Source organism: Oncorhynchus mykiss, chromosome 5 (assembly GCF_057628025.1).
Source record: "Oncorhynchus mykiss isolate SJ-2025 chromosome 5, ASM5762802v1, whole genome shotgun sequence".
NCBI classification, from domain to species: Eukaryota; Metazoa; Chordata; class Actinopteri; order Salmoniformes; family Salmonidae; genus Oncorhynchus; species Oncorhynchus mykiss.
Genome location: NC_143026.1, coordinates 61,622,632 through 61,636,713, shown reverse-complemented (window position 1 = coordinate 61,636,713; position 14,082 = coordinate 61,622,632).

The following is a 14,082-nucleotide window of genomic DNA, read 5'->3' as shown; positions in this document are numbered from 1 at the left end:
AAATATAAAGGTAATTTCCGATTGAGCCAACATATGCAGCGTTTCCCATGAATGCAGTCTCTATGAACACAGGAACTTTGCCTTTACATTTCAATCAAACTATATGAGGGATTTCCACATAACACAATCATTTGGATTGCCATGCTAGCTTTGCCCTCATGTGAGTGCTAGCAAGCAGAATAGTCAGTGCTAGGTATCAACAACCAATCCAGTTGTCACGATCGTCGTCAGGGTGGAAATGACCGGACCAAGGGTGCAGCGTGGTGAGCGTACATCTTTCTCTATTATAAATGTCGTCAACAGACACGACCGTAAAGCTTACTAGGGCTTTACAGGCCACTAACAAAGACAACTACCCACAACTAAGGTGGCAAAACAGGCTGCCTAAGTATGATTCCCAATCACAGACAACGATAGACAGCTGCCACTGATTGGGAACCACACTTGGCCAAACACACAGAAATACAAAACATAGAATGCCCACCCCACATTACACCCTGACCTAACCAAATAGAGAAAGAAAACGGCTCTCTAAGGTCAGGGCATGACACCAGTAGGGTCTGGAAGCTATGGTGAGCTTCAATCGTTCAATAGCGTTGTGATATCGTAGAGTATTTGCATAAAGTTCAGCTTTCCCCAACTTTAGTCTGTTCCCTTGCCATACGCTCATCGCCCAACGGTCCCTCAGCCCATTTCATTCAAATTGAAAGGGGCTCCGTTGTTTCATCGCCCCCATCGTTGTATGTGGAAATGCACTGTAACACAGATCTTCCGCTATACTTCGGTGATACGGATTGAATCCAGCCTTTAACCTGTCAGTCAGACAGAGCGAAAGGAAGACGGATCACCTGTGTAGCTCAGACGGACACATCGCCAGGCAGCTGTGCTATCATCTCATCTCAGCAGCTCTCCAACACCCTCCAGTATACCACGCACCTGTGGTATGTCGTCTGACTGGATCTGCAAAGGAAACTTGGAAACGGAGGTTCAATAGACAGCGTTTCTTTATTGTTGAACGGTAAGGCACATAGCGCTGCGTTAAAGCCTTCACCAGGGTGCTCAGTACAGTTGGCTCCTCATGAGACGTTGTTGAATGATGTGATAGTAAGTAAACTGCTTCGAACCCAAGTAGATCCAACTACATTACGCTGCAACAGAACAGAAAGAGAGCGAGAAAGGAGGAGAGATACTGTACACACGGAAATAATGACAGAAAGAGAGAGAGCGAGAGAGACATTAATCCAATGTAAGTGTCTTTCAGACGGAGTGATGGAAGAGTGTGTTTATGCTCAGATCAACAGGCAAGGCAAATGCTCCATGTACTAGGAATGAAAGACTAGGTCTTGATACGTTAGGGGAGAGAGCTTTACAGAAACTGTAATAAAAGGAGAAAAGGAGGGATACAAAGGTCAATAAAAGACATTCAGACATCCATCCGGTTTCCATTCCACTGTGTGTGGCATGTAAATGTGGAATTATATACGAGGAAGGAGGTGAATGCACAGGCACAAGTTCTCCCTGGCTCTTTTTTAAAAAACACTCAAGCGTAAATGAGTCGCACCATGTTGCATTATACCTCTTTGCGGCCATTTTGGGATGTGTGCCCTGGTCTTCCTGGCCATTTTTCCTGACATTTTTTTTCTTCTTCAATATGCCAGCCATCCCCTTTGACTCATATAATGATTTATTAAAATGCCCTTCAATGTATTTATGGATTTGACCTTATCATTATGTCTCCAAATAGCTCAAGGTGGTTATCGGGTTTAGAAACAAATGTCGCAGATTGTTTTGGGGCCCATTCAAAATACATCACAGTTTTGAACAGTCTTATCTGAAGGTAAAACCCCCCGGGAGTAAGTGTCTTTGTATTCTTAGCCTGTGGCCCTAACCTTGGTGTTGAGCCTCTGCTCTGTGTGGGTGAGTGCAGCAGCTGAACTAGGATCAGCCATAGTGCATTTAAAAAGCTTAATAGTTGAACCTTTACTATGTTTCTGTTTACATTCTAGCTGCTCTTGTGCAGCCGCCAGGGATCCTTATAGTAGCTGGGATCTGGCTTAATGTACCAGATCAGACTGTGAAAGCCAGACAGGTCCACTGAGAAGGAGAGAGATGTGGCCACACCAATTTACCAAATACAGCCAGTCACTGTGACTCACTCACTGGACCTCTGGCTACAATCACCTCTGGCTTCAATCATGCCTTTATGTCCTTATCTAAGCAGAATAACTTCCTGGCACGCAACCACTGACATAACTTCTGAACTACTCATGTCGCGCAATGGTTCAAACAGACAACCAGTGCAGCCTGAACACTAATCTGAGAATGACGAGGTGACGTTGATGGTTATGAGATATGGAAGGAGCAGGGGACTGAAACTGCACCGTTAGTATCATTTTGAGTGATATTCGGGCGTTTCTAATCTATACACACAAGGGAAACTATAGAATACATCACGTATGTGAAATCAGGATGTGGGTACCCATGCTAGAGATGAGAGGGAAGGGTACTAACGGCGATGACTGACACCACTCCTCTGGATCTAGGAACTTAACTTATTATCACATTGTTACTATGCTTGGTAAGAGACAGCAGATTGAGATCTATCCAGACAGTGATACGATTGTATGATATCCGTCTTTCAATTGAACTTTATTGTTAGCCATATAAAGGAAAAACGTCCCTCTATAAACGTAAACATGTTTACGGGAAATATGAAATAGCTTTTCCTGAGCCTAAAAAAAAACATTTTCAGATGTGGAATTCGATGTATTCAGAATAATGAAATCGTCGGAGATCAAATCTGTCGGAGAGAGATTTGAGGCCAGTTTAGACAGATAGATGAAGGTGCTGAAGTCTGACTGGACACTTTTCATGTGTCTGGCTTTTCTGGTCCCACTAGGAGGGAATCTTTAGCTTAGTACGACTGCAGTACTGCTGAAGGAGAGATTGGCGGCGCTGTCATCCACTCACTCCATCACACCTCTCTCTGCCTTTCTCGGATCTCCTGTAACAAAGCAACGAAACAACAAAACATTCACATAAAAAAAACTATTTAGCTAGTTGAGTCATTTACAATTCTTAATGGATTGATATGAATGAGTCCTGAACTGTACAAGGCTCTTTGTTGGAATACACAAAATACACTCAATTACAAACTGAATGTTTGAGGTTTTGCGGTAAAATTGAGGACAACCACTTGAAACAGGGAGCATTCCTAAAATGAGCTCTACGGTTTCAGTGAGAGGTCGATCGCAGGTTGTGACCTCATCCTGTCCTGATTTTGCACTGAACAACACTTTATAGATGCTGCATAAACTACACATGACTTGTTGCGTCAGCTGGTTACAATGTGTGATGTGGTTAAAAACAGCACATCCACCTGGCCCTCTGAAGACTTAAGTTAATACTAAAGCTGGGACGATAGTTATCGACACCGACCATACCGATCACTCATCACAGGCATTTTGCTAACATCATTCATTACGATAAGTAGCCTATACTAGAGAAATGTGAAATGAAAATAGAAGTTTGAAATTAAATAAGTTTGCCAATATGGGTGATTGTTAATGGGACATTTGATGTCTACAAACATCAAGCTAGTAGTAGTAGCTTAAAGGATAATACTAATACAAATTGTGCGTATCAACGTATCGTTAAATTATTATTATTATTTATTGTCACATACACCGGATTTATCGTTATCGCATCAATTCAGGCAATTTATTGCGTATGGAATTTTTGTACACATCAACCCCTTTCTAGTTAATACCCTTTGAAAACAATTCAGTTTTTTTCCCGCTTCCACAGAAAGTGTATTATGACAGATAGAGAGACTTTTAAGCAAGAGCTCTTGATTGCAACACAGCATTAATGCCCACACACAGGCTAACCAGACGCCCACTAGGCCTTGGCTAATGGTATGTTTACCTGTGTTCTCATGCGATTCCATCATACTTCTTCTGTCAATGGCCTGTGAAACCTGACAATGGTCCTTTCTGCTTGTTGAGCCATTAACAATCAATCCCTCCTCAGCTGTCCAATAGACTCAGGAGGGAATTTCATTTAGGACCAAATCAATCACTGCAGAGCAAACTGGCACTAAGCCCTGCTACCCAGCTCAGGTGCTAATGAGGAAATTAATGCAGCTTTAGTCCAATCAATGCAAAGCCTGTTGGATAATGGGGTTTATGCCCTACCGCCTGTTGTTAGTGTAATGAAAAATATGACTGTTTCTGAAAAGACACATTTACTTAGTGGACAGGCTCAGGAGATAAAGCAACGGTTAGATGATGGTTGTATTGGTTTTCTGACACCGAAATACACACACATACGCTATCAGCCCCTGAGAGTACAACAGAGAGACGTAAAACAGACAGAGGCCACAAGCACAACACACGCACACTCACACACACACACACACACACACACACACACACACACACAGGCTGAATCCCTCCTACACACTTCCAACCATTTCCAAGAACAGGTGGCTTATATCAGTGACATTTCTCTGAATTGTGTCCAGTTGAGAGAAAATCAAGTTTGTATAAAGTCTCAAATTGAATAGATTTGTTTAACTTTCACTACGATTTCTCAACGCTTTTGATTACAGTATGATTGTAATCTTTTTTTTAAATCCCTTCACAATTGTGCACACAGGATTCAAAGAAGGACGCTACTATTATGGAACTTGCTGAATTGTTCTGTTCTAACACTTCCTTACCTTCTTCAAGGAATACAGCGATATTTACCTTGCTGTTTAAACTCACTCCAACCTAACAACCACACATATCATAAAAGAGATGACATTATAATGGGTCTAAGATGAGTGAACTTGGGTCATATAAAAGTCTGTTGGCATTCCAAAGTGCATGGCTTTGATATGAGCCAATTAGGAGCAGCTAGGTAAACCGCTATCGGATTACGTGGGATTCGACCTGCGCCCCCACAGTGACAGGTACCCTGCACCCCACCGAAGCTCTGTGTTTGTTACGGTCTGGCGCCTCGTCGCCTAGCAACCCTCATTCTTGCAGGGAAGCCCTTGCGTGTGAATGACTGAGCTCAGTGCGTGACGTCAGCAGACAGTATTTCCCCATATGGAGGGGGTAGTAGGCCAAGGGTAAACGGAAGGGGGAGGGGGGAAGTTAAAGGCACCAATGTCTATGGTATCGCCGCCACACTGGCTGTATCTGACTGATTGACAGAGAATCACAGGTTGTGATCAGACTCCCACACACATAGGCATGCTACCTGACAGACTGGGGAGGGCGGGAGGACATTGAGACGAAGCACCGACTAGAGACGGGGCTGTACTGAGAAAGGAGGGGAGAGCTCAAATGTACCTGAGTGAAATAGCTTCACTCGTATTGTTTCTTTGATTACCGTCTAGTGTAGATATGCATCTGGAGTATAAAAAATCTTCCTAGTAATTTATGAGTCTTTTTAGGTCCCCTGGTTTATGATTTCATCATATTTGTGCATGAGAGAGCAAAAATGTACAATGATACATACTACAAATCTCTCCTTATGGAGAGATTTGTAGTATTCTCCAAGCATTCCATTGGACTCAACAGAGTACAGTCAACTCAGGTATTTCTCTGAACTTTATCTAATGTAAAGCAGATACAAAGTCGGCTTGGATCCTTTGAAATGGATACATTGTATAGTTCCGGATTTCCCTAGTGCTGTGTCTGTAATGTGATGGCCCCAGGCAGACAGACAATGCTTTGGCATGTCGGCGGTTTGTGTTTTGTGCTGCGGTCGCACTATTTTGGAAAATCTGGCGCTTGAGTAATATGTATCTCGGAGGTACACTGAGGCTCAGGTGATTGCCCAATGCAAAAGGTACACACACCGGTTTGCACGCTGCCATGGTAACGGGGAATAATAAAGAATGAGTCATCCGCACAGAGTTCTAGAAGTTCTCACTTGGGCCTGATCAAGGGTGTGCTGCATACACATACACGCACACGAACGCCCCCCCCCCACACACACACACACACACACTCACACACACACACACACACACACACACACACACACACACACACACACACACACACACACACACACACTCACACACACACACACACACACACACACACACACACACACACACACAGTAGGTTTGGCTGAGATCCACAATGAGCGGCGTCCAAGTTCTAGTGGTGCTATTGCTTCTGATGGCACGACTTCCTGCTTGAGGTTGACATGCAAGCTATGTGCCTCTCTATATACTGTAGGCGTCATTATGTCAAACATTCTCACCGTTTCACACAGTGTCTAAAAGTGAGTAAAAGTTCCGTATGTACAGTATTTGACAAAGAGCACTGAAGCATTTAACGACTCAAAGTTGTACTTTAGAATAAAGAATGACAGTAAAAGGACATAGTGTACTATCTTTGTCATTGTTTGTTAGTGGCACTAAGGAATAAGGAATTCGTATAAAAAGCAGGCACATGATGATCATACATTTCTACTGGGAGACAAAACCAATATCACAATGTGACAGTTGCCCATGACAATGAATCATTTAGTGTTAAATAAGCATCACGCTTATGTGACTAATTCAGCTATGAAATGGAAACTCAATACAAACATAAACAGTTGCTGCATTTGCAATTACATGTCAACAACTACTGATTGTGTCTGAAGATAGAGTGCATTTGTCGTGACTCAAGTTTTTACCTTTGACCCCAGCAAACAGACCAGAGTTGAACTTTGACAGAACACGCACACATTGTTTTATAGTTGTATTTTTTAAATTTTATTTTTAAATTGTATTGTTTGTATATCATTGTATTTTACACTTCTGTGACTGTCCTTGTCTATCAGTGGATCAGCGTTTTGTTACTTGTCATGTTTTGTGTTTCTTGTTGATCCCAGGACGCTCATGGGGATCCAAATAAACAAAATAACATCAGTGCTTGGAAGGATCATGCGTGCCAGCATCAGTCCCCTAAAAAAGCATTTTTGATTTTTGTTAGGCTTAGGTGTTTTGGAGAGGCAAGAATGTGTTTGAGATCAGAGTCCCCCTTTGACAGGGGGCTTTGCCCTCTCATTGTCTCTCCCCAGACACACTCAAGTCTAGAGTTGTCCTGACAGCGTTCAAAGGGGGCTTCAGTCAATAGTTACCTTGAATTTCCTGTTTAATTAACCCTTTCTTCCAGAGAGAAGTCTAATGCAGTTTGACCTGGTATCGCTAATGTCAGCTATGGCTCTGAGGGGAATTTTATCTAGACTTGAGGTAAAACGTTGAGACACGGCAACTAAGTGTCACGCCCTGACCATAGTTTGCTTTGTATGTTTATATGTTTTGTTTGGTCAGGGTGTGATCTGAGTGGGCATTCTATGTTGGATGTTAGTTTGTCTGTTTCTGTGTTTGGCCTGATATGGTTCTCAATCAGAGGCAGGTGTTAGTCGTTGTCTCTGATTGGGAACCATATTTAGGTAGCCTGGGTTTCACTGTTGGTTTGTGGGTGTTTGTTTCCTGTGTCAGTGTTTGTGCCACACGGGACTGTTTCGGTTTGGTTTATTTCACTTTATTGTTTTGTATTTCATAGTGTTCAGGCTTTTCTTATTAAAATCGTCATGGACACTTACCACGCTGCGTTTTGGTCCGATCCCTGCTACTACACCTCCTCTTCAGACGAAGAGGAGGAAATCTGCCGTTACAGAAACACCCACCACAAAAGGACCAAGCGGTGTGGTAATGGGAGGCAGCAGCAGCAGCGATGTCAGGATTTCTGGGCATGGGAGTGAGATCTGGACTGTGTCACTACTTGGGAGGAGATAGACAGGTGGGCGGTCGACCCAGGGAGAGTGCCGGAGCCCGCCTGGGATTCTCTGGAGCAGTGTGAGGAGTGGTACCGGCAAATGGAGTCAGCACGGCGGCACGGTATGAAGCCCGAGTGGCAGCCCCAAACATTTCTTGGGAGTGGCACACAGGGAGTGTGGCGAAGCCAGGTAGGAGACCTGCGCCAGCTTCCTGTGCTTACCGGAGAGCGAGAGAGACCGGGCAGGCACCGTGTTATGCTGTGGAGCGTACGGTGTCCCCGGTGTGGGTGCATAGCCCGGTGCGGTACATTCCAGCTCCTCGTATCGGCCGGGCTAGAGTGGGCATCGAGCCAGGTGCCATGAAGCCGGCTCTACGCATCTGGTCTCCAGTGCGTCTCCTTGGGCCGGCGTACATGGCACCATCCTTACGCATGGTGTCCCCGGTTCGCCAGCACAGCCCAGTGCGGCCTATTCCACCTCGCCGCACTGGTCGGGCTACGGGGAGCATTCAACCAGGTAAGGTTGTGCAGGCTCGGTGCTCAAGAGCTCCAGTGCGCCTGCACGGTCCGGTCTATCCAGTGCCACCTCCACGCACTAGCCCTCCGGTGGCAGTCCCCCTTACCAGGCTGTCTCTCCGTCTTCTGCCTACAGGGTCTCCCGCCTGTCCAGCGCTGCAAGAGCCTTCCTCCTCTACCGCGCTGCCAGAGTCTCCCGTCTGCCCAGAGCCGCCGGAGTCTCCCGTCTGCCCAGAGCCGCCGGAGTCTCCCGTCTGCCCAGAGCCGCCGGAGTCTCCCGTCTGCCCAGAGCCGCCGGAGTCTCCCGTCTGCCCAGAGCCGCCGGAGTCTCCTGTCTGCCCAGAGCCGCCGGAGCCGCCCGTCTGCCCAGAGCCGCCGGAGCCGCCCGTCTGTCCAGAGCTGCCGGAGCCGCCCGTCTGTCCTTAGCCGCCGGAGCCGCCCGTCTGTCCAGAGCCGCCGGAGCCTCCCGTCTGTCCTGAGCCGCCGGAGCCGCCCGTCTGTCCTGAGCCGCCGGAGCCGCCAGGGGCTGCCAGAGCCGTCAGCCAGCCAGGGGCTGCCAGAGCCGTCAGCCAGTCCTGAGCTGCCCCTCAGTCCGGAGCTGCCCCTCAGTCCGGAGCTTGCCAGTCCTAGGTTGGCGGCGAGCGTCGCCGTTCCTAGGAGGCCACAGAAGCGGACTAAGACTATGGTGGAGTGGGGTCCACGTCCAGCGCCAGAGCCGCCACCGTGGACAGATGCCCACCCAGACCCTCCCCTATAGGTTCAGGTTTTGCAGCCGGAGTCCGCACCTTGGGGGTGGGTACTGTCACGCCCTGACCATAGTTTGCTTTGTATGTTTATATGTTTTGTTTGGTCAGGGTGTGATCTGAGTGGGCATTCAATGTTGGATGTCTAGTTTGTCTGTTTCTGTGTTTGGCTTGATATGGTTCTCAATCAGAGGCAGGTGTTAGTCGTTGTCTCTGATTGGGAACCATATTTAGGTAGCCTGCGTTTTACTGTTGGTTTGTGGGTGTTTTTTTCCTGTGTCAGTGTTTGTGCCACACGGGACTGTTTCGGTTTGGTTTATTTCACATTATTGTTTTGTATTTCATAGTGTTCAGGCTTTTCTTATTAAAGTCGTCATGGACACTTACCACGCTGCGTTTTGGTCCGATCCCTGCTACACCTCCTCTTCAGACGAAGAGGAGGAAATCTGCCGTCACACTAAGCATAAGTGTCAACCTTAAAACACAGCCATTTGCTTAAACACCTATGATCAGGGATTTTGTGCTGATATACACTCAAATACAGTATACGCAAAACGAAGACCAAAAGTGCCTTTGGCTACTCACAATGCTGTTAAGTATTTATTGTTTTCCCCCCTATCACTCAATTCAGGTGCTCACGCTACATGTACATTACACTACCCATCAACATCTGTGTGTCCTTCCTAATCAGTCCTCCCTTCACTCCATCTGCTTCTCTAGAGTTCCCTCTGAGGCTGCAGGCTAACCACCAGTGTGACATGTGCACTGCCTGCCTCCATAATTTGGTCCCCTCTCCACCAAAGACTACTTTCCATAACAGCCATGAAGTGGTTTAATGCCGTAACTGCTTTAAGGGAAGTAAAAATAAACCCATAGACACGTGTGCTTCTCATTTGACTCGGGGGGGGGGGGGGGAATAGAAGATGGGCACTCACTCATTGTGACCTATTTACTTTGAGTTGTTATGATTAGGCACAAACCAGCAGGCAATTTACAGATTATTTCCTTCAAATAAGAGGGTAGGCTTGTGCAAGAGATGAAAGTTCATAAGCACCAAGAGGAGGAAAAATCTGTTTTTCTGGTCAAATAGGAGGAGTAAAAATAGACGACACATCCCACATAATGACATGTACAAATAGCACACACAAAAAGATTGTTCTTCATGAAGAAAACCAAGGAGAAGATAAGGGGGGCTCCAGATGTTGAATATCGTGACATCTCCACGCTGCTCTTCTGCTTGTCTCTAAACTGACAGATGTTGAATATCGTGACATCTCCACGCTGCTCTTCTGCTTGTCTCTAAACTGACAGATGTTGAATATCGTGACATCTCCACACTGCTCTTCTGCTTGTCTCTAAACTGACAGATGTTGAATATCGTGACATCTCCACGCTGCTCTTCTGCTTGTCTCTAAACTGACAGATGTTGAATATCGTGACATCTCCACACTGCTCTTCTGCTTGTCTCTAAACTGACAGATGTTGAATATCGTGACATCTCCACGCTGCTCTTCTGCTTGTGTCTCTAAACTGACAGATGTTGAATATCGTGACATCTCCACGCTGCTCTTCTGCTTGTGTCTCTAAACTGACAGATGTTGAATATCGTGACATCTCCACGCTGCTCTTCTGCTTGTCTCTAAACTGACAGATGTTGAATATCGTGACATCTCCACACTGCTCTTCTGCTTGTGTCGCTAAACTGACAGATGTTGAATATTGTGACATCTCCACACTGCTCTTCTGCTTGTCTCTAAACTGACAGATGTTGAATATCGTGACATCTCCACGCTGCTCTTCTGCTTGTGTCTCTAAACTGACAGATGTTGAATATCGTGATATCTCCACGCTGCTCTTCTGCTTGTGTCGCTAAACTGACAGATGTTGAATATTGTGACATCTCCACACTGCTCTTCTGCTTGTGTCGCTAAACTGACAGATGTTGAATATCGTGACATCTCCACGCTGCTCTTCTGCTTGTGTCGCTAAACTGACAGATGTTGAATATCGTGACATCTCCACGCTGCTCTTCTGCTTGTGTCTCTAAACTGACAGATGTTGAATATCGTGACATCTCCACGCTGCTCTTCTGCTTGTGTCTCTAAACTGACAGATGTTGAATATCGTGACATCTCCACGCTGCTCTTCTGCTTGTGTCTCTAAACTGACAGATGTTGAATATCGTGACATCTCCACGCTGCTCTTCTGCTTGTGTCTCTAAACTGACAGATGTTGAATATCGTGACATCTCCACACTGCTCTTCTGCTTGTGTCTCTAAACTGACAGATGTTGAATATCGTGACATCTCCACGCTGCTCTTCTGCTTGTGTCTCTAAACTGACAGATGTTGAATATCGTGACATCTCCACGCTGCTCTTCTGCTTGTGTCTCTAAACTGACAGATGTTGAATATCGTGACATCTCCACGCTGCTCTTCTGCTTGTGTCTCTAAACTGACAGATGTTGAATATCGTGACATCTCCACGCTGCTCTTCTGCTTGTGTCTCTAAACTGACAGATGTTGAATATCGTGACATCTCCACACTGCTCTTCTGCTTGTGTCTCTAAACTGACAGATGTTGAATATCGTGATATCTCCACGCTGCTCTTCTGCTTGTGTCTCTAAACTGACAGATGTTGAATATCGTGACATCTCCACGCTGCTCTTCTGCTTGTGTCTCTAAACTGACAGATGTTGAATATCGTGACATCTCGACGCTGATCTTCTGCTTGTGTCTCTAAACTGACAAAAAGCACAAAGTCGTATTTTGATGTTTAGCCAGAAGAAAATGTGCAAAGTAATCCATTCATGCTTTATTCATTACAGAACAGTTCTATACCATGAATGGTAAAATACACTGAACAAAAATATAAAATGCAACATGCAACAATTTCAAATATTTTACCGAGTTACAGTTCATATAAGTCAATCAGTTAATTGAAATAAATAAATTAGGCTCTAATCTATGGATTTCACCTAACTGTGAATACAGATATGTATCTGTTGGTCCTAAAAAACATATGGGCGTGGATCAGAACACCAGTCAATATCTGGTGTGACCACCATTTGCCTCATGCAGTGCGACACATCTCCTTCACATAGAGTTGATCAGGATGTTGATTGTGGCCTGTGGAAGGTTGTACCCACTCCTCTTCAATGGCTGTACGAAGTTGCTGGATATTGGCGGGAACTGGAACACGCTGACGTACACGTTGATCCAGAGCATCCCAAGCGTGCTCAATGGGTGACATGTCTGGTGAGTAAACAGGCCATGGAACAACTGGGACATTTTCAGCATCCAGGAATTGTGTACAGATCCTTGTGTTATGGGGCCGTGCATTATCATGCTGAAACATGAGCTGATGGCGGCGGATGAATGGCACGACAATGGGCCTCAGGATCTTGTCACAGTATCTCTGTGCATTCAAATTGCCATCGATGAAATGCAAATGTGTTCGTTGTCCGTAGTTTATGCCTTTCCATACAGTAACGCCACCGCCACCATGGGGCACTCTGTTCACAACATTGACATCAGCAAAACCGCTCAACCACACAACGCCATACACGCTGTCTGCCATCTGCCCGGTACAGTTGAAACCGGGTGTCGACACAGGATTAATCCGTGAAGAGCACACTTCTCTAGCATGCCAGTGGCCATTGAGTGGCATTCAGGTCAAGACCCTGGTGAGGACAACGAGCATGCAGATGCGCATCCCTAAGACAGTTTTGGTTGTACAAACCCACAGTTTCATCAGCTGTCCAGGTGGCTGGTCTCAGACGATCCCGCAGGTGAAGAATCCGGATGTGGAGGTCCTTGGCTGGCGTGGTTACACGTGGTCTGCTGTTGTGAGGCTGGTTGGACGCACTGCCAAATTCTCTAAAATAACTTTGGAGGCGGCTTCTGGTAGAGAAACTAACATTACATTCTCTGGCAACAGCTCTGGAGAACATTCCTGCAGTCAGCATGCCCATTGCACTCTCCCTCAAAACTTGAGACACCTGTGGAATTGTGTTATGTGACAAAACTGAACATTTTAGAGTGGCCTTTTATTGTCCCAAGCACAAGGTGCACCTGTGTGATGATCATGCTGTTGGATGGATTATCTTGGCAAAGGAGAAATACTCACTAACAAGGATGTGAACAAAGTTATGCACAAAATTTGAGCGAAATAAGCTTTTTGTGCGTATGGAACATTTCTTCAAACTTTTATTTCACCTCATGAAACACTGGACCAACACTTTACATGTTGCATTTTTATTTTTGCTCAGTGCATGTTCATGGCAATTGCATCTCATAATTTTTTTTGTCTTAGTCATACTAATGTGCAATGTAATCTATGTGTCTATACAATGAAAGGTGGAACAGTTCAGAATAATTACAAGTCATAAAAGCAGAGTTGTCGTTCTATTTCACAACATGAACACTCCTCCTCCTACGTGAGCTTTTGTCACACATTGCGACAGAGGAAAACATGACGGACCACAGGCCACGTACCCATGAAGGCTTGGCCCTCCCACTCTCATACACTACCTCTGTGTATAGGTGTGTCAGTGATGCTACACAGATCCCACACACACCTATTACAGTTCATTATAAAGATCTTCATGTTGATGAAGACTTTTTTTTATGTTGACCCACTTTTTGTTGGACACCATACATTCTTATTTCATTGCTGATGTAAAATAACGATCCATATGGGTGTGCTTCATGCCATGTGCTCTGTGGACTGCTCTACGTAATGAGTAATACAAGTGGGCTGTTCACATATGGAACGAAGTTAGCATTAATGAACGATGATGCAAAACATCATCATAAATTTAAAAAGAATCCCTCTTACATTGAACTGCAGGTCACCTCCTCTCCCTTTGGCTGAGCTTGAGCATGACACACAGTCAGGCTGAAAAGTCAGTGGTCAGGCCTTCTGACCAAAAGTGATTCTCGGCAGTCACTCTCTCACACTTACTTCCTGGTGGGGTCATCCTGGTGGGATCATGGCCTTGTGACCCCAGTGTAGTCAGAGGTAGAGGACGCCCCATCACTATAAC